A 12,258-nucleotide genomic window follows, 5' to 3' on the forward strand; every position below is an offset into this window, starting at 1 on the left:
TATATATAACATATAATCATTGCAGAACAGAGTGACTATTATGTTTAAAATATAACAGGTGTTCACAGTACGTTGGTATTCTATGATAAATGTGAATGTTAAATACAAATTAAGAAAATAATATCATCTCAATAAATAAATTATGTAGTGTATTTATTTGCAGCTATTTGTCATATAGGGGTTACTTCTGAACATTCGTATTACAGCATGTCATTGATATTCTTGAAAAATTATCCCAGGCATAAAAAGAGGGTATAAACAGAGAATCCAAAGTCGGAACGCTCGCAAGAAATTCATGAACCCCAAAGGTCACGTGAGCAGACTGGAATTGTCCTTATGAAGCATGCCACAGCAGAAGGTCTTTACATAGATTTTCAATTCAATACCTGATATATGCTTTTGCAATGTGGAAGTGGTGATGCCTTTGGTCGCTCTCTCTCACTTTCTCGCTCGCTCACTCTGTATTTATATATATGAAAGTGTATGTATGTGTGTGTTTCGACATAATTCTGATATGTCTAGAGCAATTTTAACCATATTTCTTACAATCTGGAAAAGAGTACTGTCGGGATATATACCAAAAATGCTAGAAAAGGATCGATATTAGTATCGAATCCATAGTTTCGTGGTAGCTTAGGTAAACAGTTCTACTTTCAATTCAAGTCCAATTAAGCTCCCATTAGCACCCAGGGTGGTTACATAGCGACAAAAAAATATCGAAATCAACCAATATTAGAGTCGAAGCGTAAGTTTTCAGTGCCGCATTTCCCATTAGTCCAACTAGGCCCGTGCCTAGAGGGCAACATATTTGAAGAGCGCAAAGTTTAAAATTTTAATTTTTTTTCGTATGAAAAAGTTAAAAAAAATCGAGAGCAAATATACTATTTCATGAGCAGCCCTCTTTTACTATTCTAATATATTTAATGATAGCGTAAGAAATCTGAAAATAATTCAGAACATGTTTCCCATTTATTTTTTGTTACGTAATTGTAGCTGTAGCATCTAGTGAGTGGTATTTAACTGCAATAAATTCACTAATTAAGCATATTCGAATTAAGTTTTATTTGTAAGTTAGGGATCAAGGGACGGAGAAATGTGTAGTTATTGGGGGCGCCGAGAGCAAAAGTGCGTAGGGATGCCGAGCTTCTAAATGCAGCACTGTTCGCTGAATTAATTGGTAGAAATTTTAATGCCATTTAAGACCAAATTTAGTCCTAGCAGTGGCAGTATCCGTTTGCTGTCCTAGGAGGAATGAAAGGGACTGACATCAAAATTATAAAAAAAGACCTACAGTAGTGTCGAATCTATAATTTTGGGGGTCTCTTAGGTAAAGATTGGAACTTCAGATGCCATGTAAGTTAAGCCCTCATTAACACAATGAAGGAGTTTGTGAAATTTGACATGTAGAAATAATTGAAAATAACCAATGTTAGTATACAACCCATATCTTTCGTGGACGCCAAGTTCATTGGGAGCAGCTCTGATGACCTTTAAGTTTAAGTTCAACTTCCAGTAAGAGTAAGATCCCCCAGCACATCTAATAAGGAGAGCGTAGTTCTGGAATGTCTGGGACAACCTTTACCAAACTTGGGGGACATATTACTTTCAATCAAAGAAGAAAATATTGTAGTAGTATGAAGTTATGGAAGTTGGGAGGTGTGACATGTAAAAATAATGTAAAACGACTGATCTTAGTGTTTTATCCATAATTTTCTCGGTCGTTGAGATGGATAGTGATGCTCCAAATGGAGGTTACATCCAAATTCATCCCCATCTTCACAGGATGATGGCCTGGGAGAGCTAAAAATAAAATCTCAAAAATTACTTAAATATTTGTCGAATTCATAGTTTTCGGGGTGAGAAAGCGTTTCTAATAACTTTGGAAGGTAATTTGTACCCACGTCTAGATGGGCTTTTTAATCATATCAATTTCTCACCTTAAGAACAAATTACCATTACAATTATGATATTAAGCCAACCTTCGCAATCGATGAAAAAATTATGTGGATGTATGTTTCGTCTTTTAAATGAAACAAGACATGTTAAAATCAAAGATGGAGTGGGTCAGTGGGTCGGTTGGTAAGTGGGTGAAATGGGTCAAGATTTGTGAGTGGATCAGTGGATCCTGGGTCAAAAGGACGTGACCTACTGCGAAACACCACTCACCGTGACTCACACTGGCCCACCCGGTGGCCACCCTTTTAGTCCAAAGATATTTCGTCCAAAGAACATTTCGTCCAGAGACATTTAATCCAAAGACATTTGGTCCAAAGGACAATTCGTCCAAATGACATTTCGTCCAAAATACAATTGGTCCAAAGGACATTTCGTCCAAAGGAGAATTGGTCCAAAGGACATTTCGTCCAGGGATGTTTAGTTCAAAGCACATTTCGTCCAAAGAACATTTGGTCCGGTAACGCTTGGGGGTCAAGGGTTTGTTTCTATTAGAAGAGTAAAACATAACACATTATGACTCAGTATAACATTATGACTCAGTAGCTTCTTATTTCTAAAGGAAATTTGAAATAGAGATTTATTCCGCAATTTTCATTTTGATAGAACAAATAATGCTGAGATATTCAGAAAAAACGTAAACGCCTGAAAACAACATGGCCGAACAACAGGAGTGAGGGAAAAGTTGTAGTGTGAAGTATGTTGCTGTAATAACTGCTAACATGACATCTAAAATTTTCATGTTGTGAATGAAAATTTTCATGTGTTTTCATTTTATTAATCATATCTCCAAGCCCCTCATCCTGTAAAGATGGGGATGAATTTGGATATAATGCCATTGAGTGCCTCACTACTCATCTCAACGACCGAGAAAACAATGGATAACACTCTACAATCAGTCATTTTACATTATTTTTACATGCCACTCTTCCCAACTTCAATCCCTTGAGGTATCTGAATTCCACAATATTTTTTTCCTTAGATTGAAAGTAATATGTCTCCCATGTTAGGTAAAAGTTGCTCCAGACATTCCGGAGTTTCGCTGGAATATACACGTATACATACATCAAAACATTTAGAGCTGTGTGAGCAATGCTTTTGATGTTGCTCCTGTAAATTCAAAATCCAGGAGGCATAGTCGCTCATACCAAAACGTGGCATTAAATGACATTGTGTTTGTAACAGTGTCACGAACTCAAACTATGGATTTCAGACACTTGAGACATTTTATTTTTCATCCTTTATCGCCCGCCATAATAATGGGTTTTGAACCAATTGAATTGATTTTGAGTTTAACGTCCCGTCAGCAGTGAGGCTATATGAGACGTAGACCTACTAATTAACGCGAACTACATGAGCTCTCGCTGGGGGCCGAATCTGGGTCTCCCACACCGAAAGCGTGTACGCTATACGCTTAACCACAAAGGAGCTTTACGATGAGAGTTAAATTTGGACTTTAACGCTTTCGGAGTTGTAATTATTAATTTCTGCAACAACGAGAACTATGGATTCGACACTAATATCGGTCGCTTTTACTTTATATATATTGGCGGAGAGAAAGGGACCACATCCATATACAAAAGCCTTGCAGATTATTGAACTGAAATCCTTTGGAAAGAAATCCTATTCTGCTTTCTTTCTCGAGTATAAATAAGTCTCTTAGACATGACTTCGTGTTCGTAAATTTCCTGTTTACATAGTTTTGGGGATCGGGAGTTTTGTGTCTGTAACGAAGATTGGAGTTTGTATAATAATTTATGTTTATACCTGAATAGTCTCTTTACCTTTCAGAAAGCGTAAATCACTTGCTGTAATGAGAAAATTCAGAAGTAACTTCCGATGACAAATAGCTCCAAATAAATACACTACATAATTTATTCATTGCAATGATATTATTTTCTTAATTTGTATTTAACATTCACATTTATCATAGAATACCAACGTACTGTGATCACCTGTTATATTTTAAACATAATAATCACTTTGTTCTGCAATGATTGTATGTTATATATATACAACTGACGTATTTTAATGTAATTATTTTATATAATTTTTCATGCATTGCGGAAAATAGAATTTCATAAAAAAAACATTGACTCAGATGGGAAGCGAACCCTCGACCTTACGATTTGAAATCCAACGGCGTACCACTGAGCTAACACAAGCGCTCCACGAATAGTACTTCTAGCGATATATAACGGTATTTAAGATAATAATTACATTCATATCCACTGCAAACGCTGTTTTTGTTCTACTTTGACTCTTATTTTAGTACTCAGGAGAGAATAATGTTTTATGTCTTAACTTTCACCATTCTTTTACAAATGGAAAGATTCGTTTACGTATCTAAATATTCCATTCAGTATGGAGAGCAAAATGACAAACAAACATGTGCTGGCATTAATACAGTTTCGAAATATTGTATCATTAAGTATTTCAATCAATGTTGCTTTTTTATATATAATTGGTAACAAGTCTTATTATATTTAAAAGAAGAAAAACACATCTGCAAGATTTTTCCCGATTGCAAAGGTTGGCTTCGAGGTTCGAACCTGGTTTACTTTTTCCCGAAGATACCCGAAGTTGGACTTAGAAAATTTTTGCCTCGAAACAGCAATAAAGAATGCGCTCAACCTTTTTGAGACAAGGTGTACATCATTACCGAATTCGGTATACCAAAAAAGATAGATTAATTAAGATGTGTTTAAATGAAACACAAAGTAAAATCCCAGTAGACAGATACACACCAGGGAACTATCACGTCGAGAATGAGCTTAAATAGGCGGATGCCTTGTTGCCATTATTGTTTAATTTTGATCTGGAACATTATAAAGAAAAGTAAAGATAGTAATCAAATCCTAGAGCTGAATTCACTCACCAGGTTATGGCTTACACTTATGATACCAATCTAATAGATGATATGAATACAAGAGTACAATAGAAAGAAATTGTAGGGCTTTTTTAAACACCTACAGCAGAGTTTCCCAACCTTTTTCAACTTGCGGCACACTACGAGTGTAACATGAATTTTCGCGGCACACACATAGATTGTATTATTATTATTATTATTATTATTATTATTATTATTATTATTATTATTATTATTATTATTAACTATAAAATATTGTGTATTTTTCTGTGATTACTGATTTCCTTCACACAAAGAAGAAAGCTTGATCACTGTTTTTCCCCTCATGGTAAATCATTATGCTTACTTTTCATTCTAATTTAAAAATAGAAAACAATTGCAATGAAACAATAGGACTCAGGTTTTTAAAAAATACACTTTTTTTTCGAAAACTGTATCTAACCTTTCATTACGAAGGAAGATCACTAAATAGCGAACGAACAAACAAATCTCTTGTACTTTTAAGACACAAACGTAGGTAATCTGTACGCATGTTTGCTTTGTCGAAAGGATTGAATGATATTTTAAAATTTCAAGTTACGAAATAGTCTGCGACAATAAAGAAGCCTTAATGGTCATAACAATGATAACAAATACTTTTTTCAACAGAAATATACAGAAAAGTAACACAGTGTGAAACTTATAATTTATTAACATGGTTACTATACGTTACAATTTTTAAATAATATATGAAGGTTAGAATTGTTCAATAATATTAGTAATGTAACAATTTTTCAATAATATCTATGAAGGCTGCAATTCTTTAATACTAATATATGAAAGTTACAAATTTTCGAAAATCAGTAAAACAAGTTGGTGCACGAAGCAAAATTAATGTGCGACGGATAGTTGATAAACACAGCCTCATATCGTGTCCCGGAGTTAACAGTTGTGACCTGTTCTTACACTTGGTTGTGTTCATTGCAGAAAATCCTGCTTCACTTAAGTAGGATTTTGAAAACTGAATGAGAACTTTCACAGTCTGTATAGAAATGGCTGGATATTTTCTCCAGAGAGAAATCCAGAATGATGCCATGTCTTGCTGTGAGTGCTGGAGCTTCAAACCTAGGTCATTCCTCACATCAACAAATTCACTTTCTTCCTGGACATTTTATTCTGCTTACCGTAGGACAGAACGCGCAAAAGGTTTCCTCACACAGTAATGTAAGTACAATAATATATTACAATTACAGTATTTTTTTTTCATTGTAGAGGTTCATAGTAATCTGAAATACAAATATACATTTTTCCTATCTCTTCAAATTTAGTTGCCACAGAATTAATAATTGTGTTTCGATCTCCTCACGGTACACCAGCGGCCCATTCGAGGCACAATAGTTTGCCGCGGCACACCGGTTGGGAAACGCCGACCTACAGGAACAAATATAGAAGTAAATGCGAAAGAAAACGAAAATATGGAACTTCGCCGTGACTGTAATACTGAGAACTATGAATATGTTAAAATAGCAATACTTTTGACAAAGTGGACACTTTCAAATATCTAGGATCAAAGGCATACCCACGGAGAAATGAAATGTCAACTCAAGGTAGGGAATTTGTGTTATTAGTCAATGCAAATGCTATTGTCTTCGCGATTTCTGTCGAAGAATTTGAAGCTTAAAATATAACTCTCGGGTGCACTGGGGAAAAATGTATATGGCGTACGTAAAATAGTATGTTACATTTGTAAATCCTGTAGGTTTTTTTTTTTTTTTTTTTTTTTTTTACTTAACGTACAGCAAGCGTATAACTGGAAACGCGTGTTTTATAATACTTTCTGTATGAATGTTCCATTTGTACGTATTTTCCGTATGAAACAATATAGACGGTCAGGATCTCACATGCAAATGGACATATATAACATATAGCTGACGGAAGTAACATACTTACATGTATGTAATATAAGGAAGACTGTTAGATATCAGATATCCTGCAACGGCATGATGTAACATCTAAGGACAGTGCCTATGTATCATACGGACAACGTTTTTCCTTACTGATTTATGTAGTAAGCATGAGGATTCCGTATATTTGTACAGTCCGCAGCAAAAACCTGCAACATGAGCATATAAATTTGTTCTGAAACTACACCTAACAGCGCAGGGAATCAACACAACGTCTATGTGGCACGAATCACGCCAGGAGAAACCTCGGCGCCCTGTACACTTATTTTGGAGCAAAAGACTTCGTCGTTTCACAATAAACTTACATGGTCATGTTGCAGGTTTCTTGCTGCGGACTGTACAATATACCGCTGTCCGGAGAACGGATTTTTCTCAGTGTGGATGTATAAAGAGTGGCACCTCCGAAATTGTAAAAACTGAGTTATCTACCTAGGAAGAAAATGAATATTCTTCAGCACCGGTACGTATAGAGAAGTATCTCATATACTTCCTGGTTATGAAGGAACTTTACTGTGTATCACGAGTAACTATCGACTTCGTCGATTTTGGTATATAAAGAGATTTATGTTCCTTCAAATCTGATGGTACAGTATCTTTCTATTCACGTTTTAATCATTACGGGAAGAATTTTATATTGCGAATTGCATATGGTTCCACTGCTATGTGTTAATATCTCTGTTACCACGTGCAGCTGACAATTGTATCTGACACCAGTCGCTACCAGTTCAGTGGCTTTATTATTATTATTATTATTATTATTATTATTATATTAAGTACCTTGCTTATTATTTATAATAACAGAAGACTAGACTCTTAGAAATTAGGCTTGTATTAGGTTTTTAGTACTTTCATAATGTTGTATCCTGTTGTAACAAGTCAGACATGATTCTAAGTATATTTTATTATTAGACAAACTAAGCAAGATTAGGGGTATTTTAGTAGTCTTACTTTATATGACTGTTTTAAACTGTGGAATATCACAATTGTACTCTTATATGGTATACCTTGAATTTTAAGCCTTTAATCCTATTATGCACACATATTTAATTACTTTGTACAATGCTATACTTGGCTAAAGCTGTTATTAGCACTTTAAATATGTTGCTAAATTAAATTAAATTATTATTATTATTAATGATTATTCTTTTAATAAATGTCAACTTTGGACTTTCAGCACCAGCATTTATGATTTTGATAAGAACAAAGCACAATTTTTCACGTGGCTTGAAGGTATGGTTGGAAAGGGTGCCAATGGCATTAAATCATGCTTGTACAAATGTATTGTAGAACTAAATCCATTAATAAAATCTGTTACAATGTATTCTGATAATGGACAAATCAGAACAAAGAGAGCCACATTCCATTCATGTGTATGACAGCAATTTAAAAGTCACACTCAGAAACATTAGACCACAAATTTCTCCTTCCAGGTCATACTTACATGGAATGCAATGTCGATCATAGTCAAATTGAGACGATTAAAAATAAATTCAGAAAGCCAATTGTACAACCACATATATTGTTACAGTTAGTGCATCGTACAAATTTTTATTTTAAATAGTTTTAAAACCAAAATGAAGAGGGAAATTTTAAATAGTTTTCTTCTTTACTCAAAAGTCCAAGACAACTTAGAATGAAGAATAAAAATGGGATAAGGTAAAGTAGTAGACATAAAATGGTGTCATGATAAGAAAACGCCCAGGAAAATGTTTTACACGACTGATCTTGAAATTGCTCACAGCTTGAAGCTATCAGTTTTCACTGAAGAGGAAAATTCACTGGAGGAACCTACCGTTGAAACCACCACAAAACTACAATGGACCTATTTGGGATCCGCGGTGATTTAGTGGTAGAACACTGACCTTTGATGGTTGGGGTCCTTGGTCGATTCCAGCTTGGGATAAGTGGGATTTGTGGTGAAAAAACACCATGCAAGTATGTTTTCTCGGAGTTATCCAATTTCCTCCCACTTTCTTCCAGGAACGTCATTTCAGACTTCACTTGAGGGGGGAGCACTACCGACATACGACTTTCACGTTTTGTACTAATATATTAGTAGACAATCCCTTTAAGTATATGCATTCCTCAAACTCTTGGGGGGGGCAATTACCCCTCTTGCTCTCCCTAAATGACACACCTGCTTTCTTCATTTCATGATTTCATTCATTCTCATCATTGTCTCCTTTAGCGTCGGTACATAATGGTGGGGTGTTAAACTAGAAATGCTATTTTATTTTAATGGATCTATTCCATCTTCTGGAAAAACAAAAAAGAAAAAAAAACTTTTCTTCTTTACATTAATCCTGTGTGTCAAGTTTTATGAGGAATTTAAAACCAGACACGATATAACCCATTTTGCCTTACATAGAACAAGAAAACAGTTGCGATTCAGAATGAACTCCTGATTTCAGACTATACTAGAGTCGTTAATAATGTGCAATTAAGATATAATTCGATCTTAAGGTAATTATTAGTAGTAATTACATTAGTACTCATGTAACCTACATCTTCCCTAACTTGCCTGTAGTTGATTTATTTATTTGTCTTTTCCCTTGTAGTAATTAATTGTGTGTATAAGTCTATCAGCGTCGGCAATGAATAATATATGATAACGAATTAGATTTAGATCATATCTTTTCATCATTAATTTAGAAAAATATATGAGTTAAGTGAGGTGCCACGTAACAATTTTGTGCATAACATGGTATGTAACAAGACGATTACATTTTCTGTTTAATAAATTCATATATATATATATATATATATATATATGTATATATACGAAACATCGTTGAAGTCTATAATACAGCAGAATAATGCAATCATTGACTATATTATTTACTTGAACTGTGTGATCATACATAGACTAATAAACTTCAAATTTTATTTACCTCTAAATAAAGTTTCTGGAGTTACTTTACATACCCAACCGAATTATGCTGTTGTACCGTATGGTTGCAAACCATGAACACTTACTTTTAGAGAAGAACACAGACTGAAGTATGTGAAAACAAAATCATGAGACGAGTATGAGGAACCAATGGGGGTGGGAATGGGGAATGACAGAAACTTATAAAGAGGAAGCGCATAATTTATATTATTCCCTAATATGGTTGGAGTCAACAAGCCTAGGAGGCTCAGGTGGACATGCTATGTAGCTAGAATGAAAGAAATGAATAAGGTTTTCAAAATTTTTACTGGAGACCTAGTGAAAAAAAAAAAAACATTAGGAAGAATTTGGCGAGGAAGTGAGGACAATATTAATATGTATGTCACAGTAATAGGAACATAAAGCAGAAAGTGGATCCAATTGGTTAAAGACAGAAGTCAATGGAGAGCCTCTGTAAATGTGGCATTCAACCTTCAGGTTCCATGTGTCATAGCGTCAGTTTGGCTTTACTTTTCATATTCAAGTAAAATATTGAAAATAAGAGGAATGTCGACAACATTACAATTCAATATGGTAGTAGGATAGCACAGATGACAAATAATAATAATAATAATAATAATAATAATAATAATAATAATAATAATAATAATAATCATCATCATCATCATCATCTTAAATACATTTCTAAGCTTCCAACAGTAGTGTAATATTTATATTGATACAAATTTTATTCTGATTTCCTATGATAAATGATTCCCGTGGCTCACATATTTAAGTTGCATAGGCTATAATCGCATTATTTCGATGCCAGTTCATGTTAAACTACATGCCGATGTCTCATGTGGCATCATTGGAGGAAAGATATTCATCCCCAACAATCAATTAATCAATAATCCTATGATTTAAGTAGTGGCATGGCGTTAAGGGAAAGTAAACACATTTACTGAGACACTATATGACCCCCCCCTCAAAAAAACGTCGGAAAATAAATTAAAGATCCTTCTCTAATAAAAACTCATTATAATTCAATGTTTGTGTGCACACTACAACCGTATGTGTAACTATATTCTTAATTTGCATGTGTAAATCATACACGCTTGCACCACCTATATACAACATATAGGACACTTTTCACATTATAACAGTACGCAATACATGCATTTAAGTACTTAGAAAAGGAATCAATAATCATTCTTCTATTTACAGTTGTCACATTATTCCAGCAATTTTCATTTATTAATTTGAAAAATAATGGTTGCTGTGAATTTATGTAATAAATAAATAAACACCCCAGTAGTATGAAGCCAGAATTATTAGTAATGCATAAAATCATTATATTTTCAACGTAAATGAAGTTCACAGACGTAATTGCTTAATGGCAGAGCTCTCACACCCTGCTGTACAGGGTTCCCGGTTCGATTCGTGGTCTTGTGGCAGACAAACACCGTGTCCGTGGATTTTCTCGTGAGATTCGTGTTTCTCCCGCCTCATTCAATCAACTAATTTACTACCATTCATTTTCGTTACAACTACTTCAGGGCATTTCCTGTAAGGCACTGAGTTCAATAGATTTTATTTTCTAAATTATAAAAACTAGAACAATGTATGCCACGTTTACTCCCTAATTCCTAATGCTAATCAAATGTGGTGAGGAAAAAAAAGTAAAATAGTACCAGATGAATCTGTAATCCGCAAACGTGAAAACAATACACATCACTTCATTACACTTGAGCAAATGAAAATATTTATAACTTCTAGTAAAGTAATATTCGACATCAGAAATTGGAGTCGCTTAACATTTTTCAGTATTCTTACGAGAAGCAATGTTTCGCAAATTAAATTCAAATGAAGCGAGATATTTCCGCACATTATACCCTCTTAACTTTATATGGTGTATTAAGTTGAATACATTGATATATGTCTCCCTAATCACATATCAGTTCATTCAAAACTTTATGATCACTGCAAGATTAACAACGTTAAATAATAGATTTTATGATCTATTATTTACGTTAAGAAAACGCCGGTAAATGTTACGAAAGTATCTATTCAAATTCAGAATAAGTTTCAAGGTTCATTTCATAGTTGGCAATTGATGTCGTTCTTGTAATTCAACTGTCTAGAAAATTTAAGTTTGATGGACCGGAAACAAAAACAAACAGTTGTTTGGGTGAGCACTTTGAAAGGAAGCTTGACTCTGACACCTGCAAACCGGTTTCTCTGTATTCACTTTCTGCACGACCTCTCCCGATGTTAGAAACTAATTCTATTGCAGCAGCCTGATTTATTTACTTACCTTGCTGCTGATGCTGATTTGTCAGTTCCAATGGGAGGGGGACGCCAACAATGTACTCCAGCAGCAAGCCTCAACAAGTCAATAGGAAGAAGCCAGTTCCGCACTCTTTACCTTGCTAACGCTGAATGTCACCTCGTCTGAACGTGGTGGAGAAACCCCTCACCTGTACACGTCACAAGCAGCGGAGGAGGAAATGGAATTAGCGTTCTGTCAGGGTTCGTTTCTTGTAAAATCGTTCCTCCCCTGATAATTACCTCACTACCATACCACCTGGCCGAAGCTCAAGAAGTAGATTATTCTAACGTCA

General features: G+C 34.6%; 1 long non-coding RNA gene across 3 annotated transcripts in view; it reads right to left on the minus strand.

Annotated features, from left to right (window-relative positions):
• The window catches only part of LOC145688522 (uncharacterized), a 592,332-nt gene that overhangs the window by 477,321 nt on the left and 102,753 nt on the right, over positions 1-12,258 (minus strand). Inside the window, exon 1 of one of the 3 annotated variants that reach the window (XR_014131932.1) lies at positions 11,952-12,211. The exons of 1 other annotated variant lie outside the window; for it this stretch is intronic. This is a non-coding gene — a long non-coding RNA (uncharacterized LOC145688522). Of the gene's footprint in view, positions 1-11,951; positions 12,212-12,258 lie in introns of those variants that run through there. One more of the 3 variants, XR_014131930.1, reaches the window with a different exon arrangement.

Source organism: Thermobia domestica, chromosome 6 (assembly GCF_964235325.1).
Source record: "Thermobia domestica chromosome 6, izTheDome1.hap1.1, whole genome shotgun sequence".
NCBI classification, from domain to species: Eukaryota; Metazoa; Arthropoda; class Insecta; order Zygentoma; family Lepismatidae; genus Thermobia; species Thermobia domestica.